We start from the raw sequence: 13022 nt of genomic DNA on the forward strand, positions 1-13022 counted from the left end.
ACCCCTGCTTTTCTCTGTTCAGTCCAGACTTATGTAATATTTTTCTTAGATACATTTGATGAGAATGGAGTATAGAACAGAACTCTGTTTCACTAAAAATATCATTCCAGATTTTATCTCTATCTATCTATCTATCTCTCTATCTATCTATCATCTATCTATCTATCTATCTATCTATCATCTATCTATATTTTTTTGTGAGGTGGTTGACATCTTTATTGTTCTGGAGGTGGGGCAGGTGTTCAGGAGCTCTTGGTGGAGTGGGCATGCCTCCTTTTCACCATTACAGGCTTCTGGCTGTGTAGGATGCTGCTGGCTTTGTGAATGGCAGCCATGTTCTTGTTCTTCTTGTGATGGATGCTGCTGAGAGTGGCCTGGGCATTCTTGCTGATGGTGGTCCACATGTAGGAGGTGGTGGGTTTTCATTGGCTAGATCTCAGCCTCATGACAACCACCCTTTTGCAGTTGGCTGGCTGCGGGCTCCACACCCACAGTCTTGCAGTGTATCAGTCCATCATAGTAGGAGTTGCATGCGTTCAGGATATTGGGCAAAGTGCTGTGCATCTGCTTGTTCCTTTTAATCAGGAAGCTGGAGCATTTCTGCACAACCGGCCATTGCAGGTGTGCAGACATGGCGGCAACCCCTCTCCCTAAAGCAGCAGGAGTCAGAAGGAGCTGTATAATATATTTTTAATAGAACCCATTCAAAGCATTAGGAAATTATAATGGAATTGAGTAATTTTTTTCTGTTGTTAATGAATATATTGTCCAAGATTGTATCTAATTGATAATTTGCCTAAATTGGAATATGTGTCTAGAAATCACCTGCTACATAAATGTGCTAAATCTGTCACCAAAAAAAAAAAAAAATGAAATAAGACATACATGATTTATGCTTAGTGAACTCATGTTAATTCCTACTGATCATTTGTTTCCAACTGTTAATAAACCATATGTGAAAGGGGTGCCTGGGTGGCTCAGTCGGTTAAGCAACCAACTTTGGCCCAGGTCATGATCTCACGGTTCGTGGGTTAGAGCCCCGCGTTGGGCTCTGTGCTGACAGCCAGCTCAGAGCCTGGAGACTGTTTCAGATTCTGTGTCTCCCTCTCTCTCTGACCCTCCCCTGTTCATGCTGTCTTTCTCTCAGAAATAAATAAAACATTAAAAAAATATATGTGAATAATAATTTTTAAGATTTTCTATGGAATTAGCTTTACTCTCCAGTATAGTATAGAATTCTTGGATTTTTTTTTCCAATTGTTATTTATTTTTTTAACTTCTTTATATTTTTACTTAAGTATAATTAACATACAGGGTTATATTAGTTTCAGGTGTACAATATAATGATTTAATGATTCTATACATTACTCAGTGTTTACCATGATAACTGTACCTTTTTAAAAGTGTTTAAAAAGTGTTTATTTATTCTTAGCTAAAGAGAAAGGGCGGGGAGAGCAGAAAGAGAGAGCGAGAGAGAGAGAACCCCAAGCAGGCTCAGCACTGTCAGCACAGAGCCTGATGCATGGCTTAATCTCACAAATCCTGAGATCATGACCTGAGCAGAAATCAAGAGTCCAGTGCTTAACTGACTGAGCCACTCAGGTGCCCCTGATAAGAGTACTCATAATCCATTTCACTATTGCACCAATCCTACCACCCACCTCCTCCAGGCAACCACCAGTTCACTATTTTAAGTGTTTTTATTTTGTTTTGTCTTTTAGATTCCACACATGAGTGAAATAATATTTTTCTTTCTCTGATTTTATTTAGCATTATATCCTCTAGATACATCCATGTTGTATATGGCAAGATTTCATTCCTTTTTATGGCTCAGTCCTTGATTTTTAATTTAAAAAGAAATTATAACATTTTCCCCCTGCTCTAGTATTTTGGTTATCTCTGATTATTCACAATACCTCAAGAAATAGTTGAATGGTACAGACATTTTATTTGAAAGTTCCTTTTTTAACCTGGGTTATAATTCGTCTGGGACAAAAGATATAAAGTCATTTAGAGAAAGAATTGCTTTCTTACAATCTTACATTTCTTGGGTTTCAATTTCCTCTCACCAACATTATTTTTGCTATCCTTGACAGAGGAGTGGAAATAAAATAAAAGTTGAGTGGTATGGCCTTTTCTTTGTCATGTGTTATAAAAATGTTACTCTGAAGCAACATGCTCATTTTTTCTGAACATAACTTCAAAACCCTATTTTACGTGTCCTTAGAATTTTTGGCAAGTCTCACTGCATTCTGATTATTGGCCTTTTAAAAATCATTCTTATACTTTTTAGCCACTCTTACATATTTATCTTTGGTCACACCCCTTTCTTCTCTCCTTTGTACATGCTCTCTCTTATAAATGAATTTAACTACCCTTTGTCCTTTTCACAGTCCATTGATTAGTGTGGCCATGAGCTGTGAATTATCATAAATTCTGTGCTCCTGGGTTCTTATGGAAAATGAGGTGAGAAAGAAAGAGAGAGAGAGAGAGATCTTTGTCATCAAAATCTGTAGTGTTCATCTATTTCTATATATGTCTCTTCATCCTAATTTTTCTTCATTAAAAAAATCATATTCTTTATAAAAATAACCTCAGTTTTCTTTTGGCATCTTAAAAACAAACACAGAGCTTTTGTGTGTTTTTTTTTTCATATTTTATGTAATTTCTTCAATGATTCAGGTTTTGATTATAGTTCTAAAATTGAATTGGATTTTGTTCATTATCCAATGAAATAAAATTATGATACCAAATGGCATAAAGACAATATTTTATGCTGGTAATTAAATGGAAAACAATATAGAATTTCATGTTGCTCAGGAAGATCTGGATTTAATAAGATGGAGGCCCACTGAAGAAGATTTAGATATATCAGTTATTAATTCCCTTATATAGGTAAGAAGTCAAGGCTCTGAAAATGTAGAGACTAAGTGTGCACGAGTGTAGGGTAACCTTTAGACTCTTCAGGTATTTGTTTGCTGGAAGTCAGCAGCAACCTTGGGAACATTTCTTAATTCTAAGCTATATGTACATTTGTGTCTTTTTGTCTTTCTATAGTTTACAAGGTTTTAGTTTACTTATATGTTTTTCTCTAGATATTACTACATGTGATGCTACTTGGGTTCTTCTCAGTGGAAGGTACAGAGCTCTAGTCAGGACTGTGGGTAAGTGGATGGCACTTATGTAAGTCGTATAAACTTTCCAAATATGTTTCTGGACTTGGAGGATCAAATGTATTGGTAAGAATATTAATATGTATAAAGCACTTTAAACACACATAAGCTATTTTTATTGGATTATGCCAGGAATATAAGCTCTATCTGAACCAAGTTGCAAGCATACAAAAATACTGAAGAGGATTTTTCAACTAAAAATAAGTGGAATTCACATGTGTATTCATAAGGCCTGAAGCTTCTATTTTTGCAGGTAGTCAAGAATTGGGTATGAGAATGAAAAGAATAACAAGGTGGGGATAATTAAATAATCTATCTGCTAATTAGAATAATTTATAGGTATGGAAAATGATTAACCTATATTAAAAAAAACCTTTCAAAGGTAGTTTCCTTTTTCCTTTTTCTTTCTTTCTTTATCCTACCTTGATCTTTACAAACAATAGTAAATTATTTATTTACTATTACTAATTATTAATGTAGAGAAAATGCCAACAAATGCCCACTGGGGATCATAGAGAAAGGACAAAAGGTATTTTATTTACATTATGAACCAAATCACATAAGAATCTAAAGCACCAGAGATGAATACACTGGACATGAAATGGCTGTACTTGTCATTAATTTCATTTTTAACAAAATAGTAGTCATTCAGTTATTTCCCATTGTCAAATAGCTCTTTTAGTATACCATTCTTTTGGTCCAGAAGTTAAAGTAATGTATTCCATGTAAATTGTGGAACTAAGTCAAAATTATTATTTAATACCTACTGAACACACTTAATATAATATGTAGTGCTCTTTACAGGATTATAAAAATGACTTATCTACAGTTCAACAAAATTTCATATGAGACAACACACCCTTCAGCATTATGGATAGACAAAAAGTAAAACCCCAAACACATTAAATCTACTTAGATTTTTTAAAGCTCATTAATGTACTCTTAAACTAGTGTTGTATAAGAGTTAAAATTCAGCATTAAAGAAAGTGCTCTGTTGTAAGTTTTATCCTTCTGAAGTTCATTAAATCTCCTTAATGCATCTGTTATAAGTCCTCTACATCAGGCAGAAATTAGTATAAGGAGTTTTAAATCATGTTCATCCTCTTAAAATGGTTTAAAATATGCTTATGTACAGTTACTAAGTACAATCAAGTATTTTTATTGTAATAAGTAATTTGAAAAATTTCCATTATAAATCATCTAAAAACATTCTTGCTGAAAACAGAACTTAACGTGAGCTTGAAAATGTACTTTTGCTTTTCAAATTCTAAATCCTATATTTTGATCTAGGTTTGTAATCAGATCTTTTTCAATACATCAAAACTACCCTAGCCCTGTCCAAGGTTATGCAGTTTAACAGAGGACAGCATTTTTTACTCAGCAAATTTTACAGGGTGGAATGAAAACATGTTGGTAGATTAATGATATAGTATTCTTTATGATTAAATTTTCAAATGAAGAGTTGCAGCATCAAGTAGTGGAAATAACACTGGAGCTGGAGTTAGGAGAACTGAATCAGAGTTCATTTAATGGGCTGAATAACCTTGGGAAGTCACTTGTTCTCTGTGAGGCTGTTTTTGTCTTCAGTCTGAAGGGATGATAAAATCCAACTCATAGCATCACTGAGAAGCCACTTTGTGAAAGCCTGCAGTTCAGTGTCGCTTTTCTACTAGTCAATAAATATTTATTTTTTAATTTTTATGAGAAACAGGGAAAGTTTCATGCTCTAGTAATATATATATTTTCAAAGACTTAATTATTTCATGACTTTAATGTTTAGCTAGACATATTAAAAGGTCTAATTTACTCATTGAATGACCATCTGAATTTAGTTTTGGAAGGACTACTGCATTTATTTGACAGAATGATCCTGACTTTATTGTTTGACTTGGTGAGAAAAAAGGTGCATGACCACTCTCTATATACACAGCCAGGTTTAGTACATAAAAATATACAGGTTTATAGAACCTCTAAAATTTAGATGTTGATCGTTTCAGCTAAGAAAAAAAAGATGTTAACCTGGACTTTTTTTTTTTTCCTTTTCAGAAAATCTAAGGCAGGTCAGTAACTCTATAACTGTAAATATCTGCCTTTGGTGTCGCTTGGGGAATTGGTAGGAATCACAGGAAAAAATCACTTCTAGCTTGGAAGTGACCTCTAGTCTTCATTTTCCTAGCTTCTGGAGGAGGGATGTATTTGAGAAGCAGTGAATTTAAGCTCCAGGAGATTAGGGTGTGGGTATGAGCCAGGACATTGTTGATTGCTGCTCGATGAGGTGACTTATTTGTGTAGTGGGACCAACAACTGTGTTGGAAGCAAGGTAATCTCAGCCTGAGGCACTGTGCTGTAATGGCAGACACACACACGTATGGCAAGATTAATGGGAAACCAGGCTTAACAGAGTGTTGAAGTGTTAAAGAGGGAACTCAAAGACCTTGTCCATCTGGATTGACCTTCAGGTTGAAACTAGGTAGAGCCAAATGCCTATATGCTGTTTGCCTTGGAGTTCTCCTCTGTCACACGGAAATAGGATTTTTTTGGTGTGTGTTTGTTTCTGATGTGAATCAACTTTTCAACATGAAATGTTAACAAAAAACATCTAGCCTAGGGTTTAAAAATGTATTCAACACAGAAAGTCTTGAAAATATTTAACACTTCAAATAATTTTCCCTAGCCTCTGAGGTATCTTGTACTAAAAGTGTCATTCTGTTGAAATATTTTCAGAAATACTACCTTCCACTTTTACTTTTTTGCTCCCAGGACAACTTCCTCTGAACCACAACTCCTCCTCTATTTTATTTTTTTCTAATTTTGAAAATCCTGCATCCATAAACAACTTGTCTTGACGGCTAGCCAAGACTCCGTCCTGCCACAGATGTCCTCTTACTTTTTCATTTCTTACCCCAAGGAGCAGTAAACATGAATCCTGACCCACTAATGGAGCCCCAGAACTGAGAAGAGATACATTGAAGCTAAACAGGTAGAAATAAAAACAATGCCTCACTATGATAATATTAAATGTGCTGGGAAGACAGTCTCCAAGAGAAAGGATAAATAATCTACATAATGAAGAATTAGTTAGCAGTGTTATGTAAATATTGTAGCAGCATCAATGAGGAGGTAAGCAGAAGTATTTTAAGACACTATATTATACAATGCACTGTGCACTGTTTCCTGGTGATAAGGTTTTTAAAGCATCTTTATAAGCTCTTCTTCTCTGTTGTGACAGGATTATTTTTGCACCTTTGGAAAGCAACTGAAAAAGGAAGCTTGGAAAAAATCCTGCCTAACAAAGCAGCCGTACTCAAATAGCTTAAACTATAAGAAAGAACTGACTTAAGATATAAGAATAGATTTAAGATATAAGATTTTACATGATAAAAAAAAGATATCCATAACATTTTTTTCAATTCTGTGTATTCTTGTCAGTGCAGCAAAATGCTAAAGTGGCAAAGGATTAAATTGTTTTTATTATGTCCCTGAATTTTAAGTAGTCACTGAAACAGGTATTTTATATAATAACATCCAGACAAAATAACATATGTAAGGATAAAGTTGGGTGAGTGGAAAGTGTAAATGTACAAATTATCCAAAAGGAAATCTTAATAGTTTAAAGAAATGTTTAGCTACGGGCATCAATAAGTTGACTCCCTGCTACTTTTCAGAAAATGTTGGCATATGTTTTCTCCTTGCTACCTCCCTGAAAACCTCAGTTTTAGAATGATGAAATATTTCAATCTTTTGGAATTATCTAGATTTTAGATATTTCTTCAGAAAGTGTTGACTCTTGATTTGACAATGGTGCACAAATCACTGAAATTCACAAACTCTAAATCTCATTTTAGATATTGGTTTAAGAAATGTTAATGTATCAATTTAGTGAAATGTTACCTTTTGGTGAAAAGGTAAGTGGTAGAAAAAAAGAAATGGAAATGTTTCAGATAAATCAGCCTTCAATACAACCAGCTTTTGACTGTCTAGCAATGTTGTATCATTTGTAGACTCTCCACAAAGAATGTTTAACTGAAGGATGCCTCTCTCTATTTTTCCTATTGCCACTGTTTGTTGTATTCTCAGGAAAGGCAAATACCTTTTGATATTAATTATATTTCAGTCAAGAGGCCACCAGAGCAGGGATATGTCTGGGAATAGAAGCCAGAAGCCCAAATATACTGAATGAAAGTAGGTAAACATAGATACAAGGAAAATCATTAGGTTGAAATCAGGTTAAAAGGGAGAGTAAGTATAGAAATGCAGGCACAGACTAGAATCTAGGAGTTGCATCCAGGTAACCAAAGAAGTTGAACAGGGAATAGTTGAGAACAGAATGCATTTAGCAGTGGCAATCAGGTGTCCAGAAATGAATAAAATCTCTGGGGGCCTAGGATAGCAAGGTCAAGGTCAAAAATATTCTTCTATATTGGAAAAATCTTACTTCAGATGTTATTTATAATGCCAGTCCCAAGATATGTTGACTTTAATTCAGTTTATGAATAACTAGGATGTGTAAAGGCACTCTCTCTCTCTCTCTGTGTACTCCTAGTTGATTGCAGTTGGTATTCTTTCTGATTCCATTGTGACTAAAAGCACTGTGAAAGACTGTATACCAACGCCAAGGAATACAGAGGCCGCTTTCATGCAAACAGGTTTGAACAATGTAATGTAGAAAGGGCCCACAGCCAACACCTGGTTGAATTTAAACAGGCCTGTCAGGTGACCCATCTGGAAATATCCATAGGCCTAACTAACCAATGGGCTACTTAGAATTAGGCACTGTTATTGAAAAAGGTAAGATTCCATACATTACCGTGCTTCCTTATCTTCCCCCTTTAAAGCAGCCTTCACCCATTGCCTCGTGGCAGACAGCTTCTCCTCTGCTGTCCTGTGGTATATTCAATAAATTTCTATCTGCTTTATTCTGCTCAGGTCAATTCTTTCACCCTCTGTGCCACCAGCTTCCACCCAATCTTTGCCCCACATTTGAAGGCCCCCATCTGATCCAGAGACACCCCATTTAGGCACCACATTTGGTGTCCTGTATGGGGAGACTTTGTGGCCCACCCCACATTTGGGGGAACCCTGCGCAAGGAGACTTACCTGATCTGGGACTCTCCCCAGAGTCTCCAGGAATCTCTTGAGACTTCCCTTGGTGGACCTACTCTAGAACTCTTTGGGAAACTGATGACATCCATCGGCACAGATGACTCCTCCATGGGGATCCGAAGCCCCAAGGGGGATCCAGCCAGACCACCCTTGCCCTAAACTGTGCAGGATTTCACCTTTTGCCCTCTGGAGAGACCCTTCACCCCCTCTCTTTTCTCTTTTCTGCTCTTTAGTAGTCTAACCCTAGTACTGTTACAGGATTTGTTGTTGTTGTTTGTTGTTGTGGTCACTATATTTATTTATTTTTAAATTTACATCCAAGTTAGTAACTCATCTGAGTTAGCATATGGTGCAATAATGATTTCAGGAGTAGAATCCAGTGATTCATCCTCTACATATAACACCTGCTCATCCCAACAAGCATCCTTCTTGATGCCATTTGCCCATTTAGCCCATTCCCCCACCCACAACACCTCTAGACACTTTCAGTTTGTTTTCTGTATTTAAGAGTTTATGTTTTGTCCCCATCCCTGTTTTTATATTATTTTTGCTTCCCTTCCCTTATGTTCGTCTGTTTTGTATCGTAAATTCCACATATGAGTGAAGCCATATGATATTTGTCTTTTTCTGACTAATTTTGCTTAGCTTGATACACTCTAGTTCCAACCATGTTGTTGCAAACGGCAAAATTTCATTCTTTTTGATTGCTGAGAAATATTACATTGTATATATACATCTTCTTTATCCATTCATCTGTTGATGGACATTTTGGCTCTTTCCATATTTTTGGCTATTGTCAATAGTGCTGCTATAAACATTGGGGTGAATGTGCCCCTTCGAAATAGCATCTCTGTAGCCCTTGTATAGATACCTAATACTGCAATTGCTGGGTCTATGATAATTCTATTTTTAAGTTTTTGAGGGACCTTCATACTGCTTTCCAGAGGGCTGCATTAGTTTGCATTCCCACCAGCAGTCTGTTGGAGGATTTTCTTTTACCTCAGGATTTGTATTGCAGCTTGGAAGAATGAAGAGGTGGACACAGTATAAAATGACCAGCAGGCAAAAGTTTATTAAGGTATAAGATCAGAAAATAAGAATAGCCTGAAAGCTCTCTTTACAGAGTGGGAGCATTCAAAAGTGAATACCTCAGGACTATAGGCAAGGGACTTTGTTTCATAAGGTCTGGATGGGCCCCTTTTCTTCTCTGGATCTACCCTCATTGGCTAGGGTAACCAACTCCATTGGTTGGTTCCTATTGAAGGGTGGTCTATGGCCATAAGAGTTCCTTGTGGGTGATAGTTTAAGGTGTAGTTGTTTTTAGTCAGGGTTTTTGTCAAATTCCCAAGGGAAACCTGAGGGGCGGGTATGTGTTGTCTGCTGCAATCTTAAGAGAAACCTTAATGCCTGAGGGAGTTTGCCCTGGTCGAGACTCCCAGCATTGTTTTAAAATATGTGTTTTTTTCCCTTCCTGGGACCTCAGTTCCTTACCTTCCTCCCCACCCCCCTGCCTACTTAACTCTATTTTTTACAGTACTCCTTGGACAATTTAAGACCACTGGCCAGGTTAGCCCTCTGAGGGCAAACAGGTTGAGACTGCCCACAACTATGTGGGTAAAGAACCCCTTTCCTCTGCTCTCTAATTCTCTCGCCGGGGTCTGTTCCCACAGTCCGCGCCAATCAGCAGTTCGCCCAGGGCGCAGCCGCGCGGGATCTGGACGCAGTTGGGACCCTTTCCAGACACCGGCGGACTCGACGCCGCCTCACTTCTTTTGCCTTCCGCCCCTTTTCCTCTGTTCCCGCGGATCCAGGTGCCATCTTGACCTGTGGGCATTCCCTTGCGTCTGAGAGGTGAGTCTTTCCCCCTCCTTGTTCCGACCTGGTCTGGCCAAGCTGGTGTCCGGCTTTTCTGTTGCCAGCGGACGCGCCAACAGGAAGTTCCATGCCTGTTGCCGGGACGCTTTTGGTGGGATACCCCAAAAGAGTCGGTCGTCCCTAATTTGCCGTGACTCGTCTTTGTGGTGGGATACCACCAGAAGAGCCCGTCATCTCATATTAGGACCAGTCCTTTTCCAGCTCAGCAGGTCGCGATGACTGAAATTGAGACCTGCATCCGAGCTCCACTTCCTTTGGAGGGAGGCCCTTTTGGAATCGGCAGCCCGTCCGTCCCTCCCCGTCTTCCTTCCTACTCCCTCTTGGGCTGCCTTCTGTAACAGATTTGGCTCCCAAGGCCTGATGTTTCCTGGCCTGAGTACGAACTCCCAGATCAAGAGGTGTGGCCCTCCCACGGAACTCTCTCTCTTCTAATACTATTTTCCAGCTTGAGCTCCTTTGCTGGAACTCCTGCAAATGGTCAGAAGTCCCATAAGTGCCTTGCTTAATTTCATGGCCCTAAATCAGGACCCTGATGTAAGACCCTCTTGCAGAATGTGTTTGGCTGATCACCAGCTGCCTCCCGACATACTAGATGCTGACTCACTCTTCCAACTCCTAATAGATGTGGGGGCTTCTCCCTCATTCATTTACGCTGTTAATGGCTGTGATAATTGGAGCCAGCTGTCTCTGGTTAGTCTACCTTGGGATGGGGACTTTAAGGAATATGTTCTTAAGCAGTTGCTGAAATTCTCTTTGGGGAAGTTCCCTGTCTTCTCCCTCCTGACATGAGTTGCCTATATTTTTACTTGTTGGGTGGGTGAAATGTGGTTTCTCCTCATCTGTGGGAGGTGACAAGACAAAGCCAAGCTTAAGAACCAGGAGTCTTTTTCCTCTGCCTTCTGGCAGCACTTTGCCTCTTCTGCCTCCCCTTCCTCCCATTTCTGCACCACCTTGTGTGTAGCCTGCATAACTGGTCCTATACTGTCGTGGGGCTTCCTCCTCCCTTCTCTGTCCAGGAGTGAAGACCACCCCCTTGGACTTACACTGTCCACTTTAGATTTCATCACCTGTGCCCCAGGTAAAACCTGAGGTGGGGAAACAAATTGACTTTAAGTGGACCCAGGTGGAATGTAATTTGGTCTTTTAAAATGATTGAGACTTTCATTCTATCAAGGTTTCCTGAAGGTCAAATAAGCTCCTGTTATCTCTTTTGCAACTTGTCAGCAAAACAATGAGTTAAAGTGATGGTTAATTTTGTCTGTCTCAAGTTCCCATAGGTAATTGTTAAGATAGCTTTCAAAGCCTTTGGTAACTTTTTTTTTTTTTTTTGCTTAGATGGTAAAGGGGTTGAATTCATTGGATATCTTTCTCCAAATAAGAAAAAATACTAAACCATTGATTACTAGCATAAGGTTTATCTGCTTTGGACTTATTGCAAACAAACTAAGGATATTTGGGTCTGTTGGAAAACATAGTTTTGCTTAACAGATTTAATAAATTTTCCATTTAAGGAATTCTGGTGTAACAGGTCACAATTATTTACTTCTTAGTTTTCACTGGAGACCAGGGTTTTTAAGAGCTCAAAATTCTGCTCTACTATATTTAAAAGACAATGTTTTCAGATCAGTGGTCTGTCCTTGGTAAGAAAATGTAAACGAAGTTGTTTTTTCTTTGCTCAGAAAAACCCATTTCTATGTATTGTCTTTATCAAGTCTTTGATGACCCACAATCATATTTAGGCATGTGCATTTAAACTTTCTAAGGTTTTAACAAATTTACTCAGGATTTAAAATTGTAAACCAAGCCTCTGACTAATTTGGGTACTTTGGCTTATTTAACAAACTTCACCAGGATTTAAAATTGTAAACAAAACCTCTGACTAATTTGGCTTATTTGCCTGATACCTAAAATACAGGTATGCTACCTTCTGGTCTAAGGTCCTGACTCTATTTTGATTACTAAAGTGTTTTGTGTCACAGAAATAACCGAATTTCCATGTGGTTTGCATCATAATGCACTCTCATTAGATTGTTAACAATGTCCATTTCTGAGTTCTTTGTCATTTATATTTCATTTATAGTTATTCTGATACTCTTGCAAAATGAGTTTTGTTTTCAAGATTTATAAAAAAAAAAAAAGCTTTTGACAAGTACAGGTATTTGATACTTTAAGATCATAAAACTGAAATGGGTTAGAATTTCCAGAACTAACTAAAAGCTGTATTCAATATGAACAATCTGAGTTCATAACATGGGATTCAATGAATTGGGAAAAATGATTATATTGTTTGTGACTCTTGTTTGAAACATGGCTGGTTCTCTAATGTTTCCTTTTCCAGATTAAGGAAACTTTCTCTTAAGATATTTAGGACTTAAATGTGATGAAGTATTCGTTTATAAACAAATTGAAGCATTTAACTTTTCTCTCTACCTGAACCCTCTGAAATTCCAAAAGTCACAGTGAGTATTCTTTCTTCCTTGGGAATCACAGTCATTGCATAAGTTCAGTAAGAATCTGTTCTCTTTGTAACAGGACACCAATGGAAACATTGATTATTTTACCAAGGCTTTGACTGGAATGTCATATTTGAAAGAGGCATGCATAGATGCAGATATGACCAGACAGCTTTAAGGAATTGAGGTTGCCTTTATGAATCATGGAGCCATAAAGCCCCCTGAAATGTGGTCCTGGTTCCTTGCTTACAGAATTCCCAGCAACCTTACCAGGCGAGCAAAGAATATCACTTTCTGGCAGGTACAGGAACATTAAAATATTATGGAAACCTCAAGAAGAGGAATTCACCCAAATCTATGGATATTGCAGGCATGTCTGATGGCAAGTATTTGGCTTGGCTTCTGGCCTTGAGGCTAC

At 37.8% G+C, this 13022-nt stretch overlaps 1 pseudogene; it reads right to left on the reverse strand.

Moving 5' to 3' along the window:
* Window positions 1-242: 242 nt before the first annotated feature.
* Window positions 243-633, reverse strand: LOC120224093 (annotated as a pseudogene).
* Between the last annotated feature and the right edge of the window lie 12389 nt (window positions 634-13022).

This window comes from Hyaena hyaena, unplaced genomic scaffold (genome assembly GCF_003009895.1).
Source record: "Hyaena hyaena isolate Hyena2069 unplaced genomic scaffold, ASM300989v1 scaffold_1101, whole genome shotgun sequence".
NCBI classification, from domain to species: domain Eukaryota; kingdom Metazoa; phylum Chordata; class Mammalia; order Carnivora; family Hyaenidae; genus Hyaena; species Hyaena hyaena.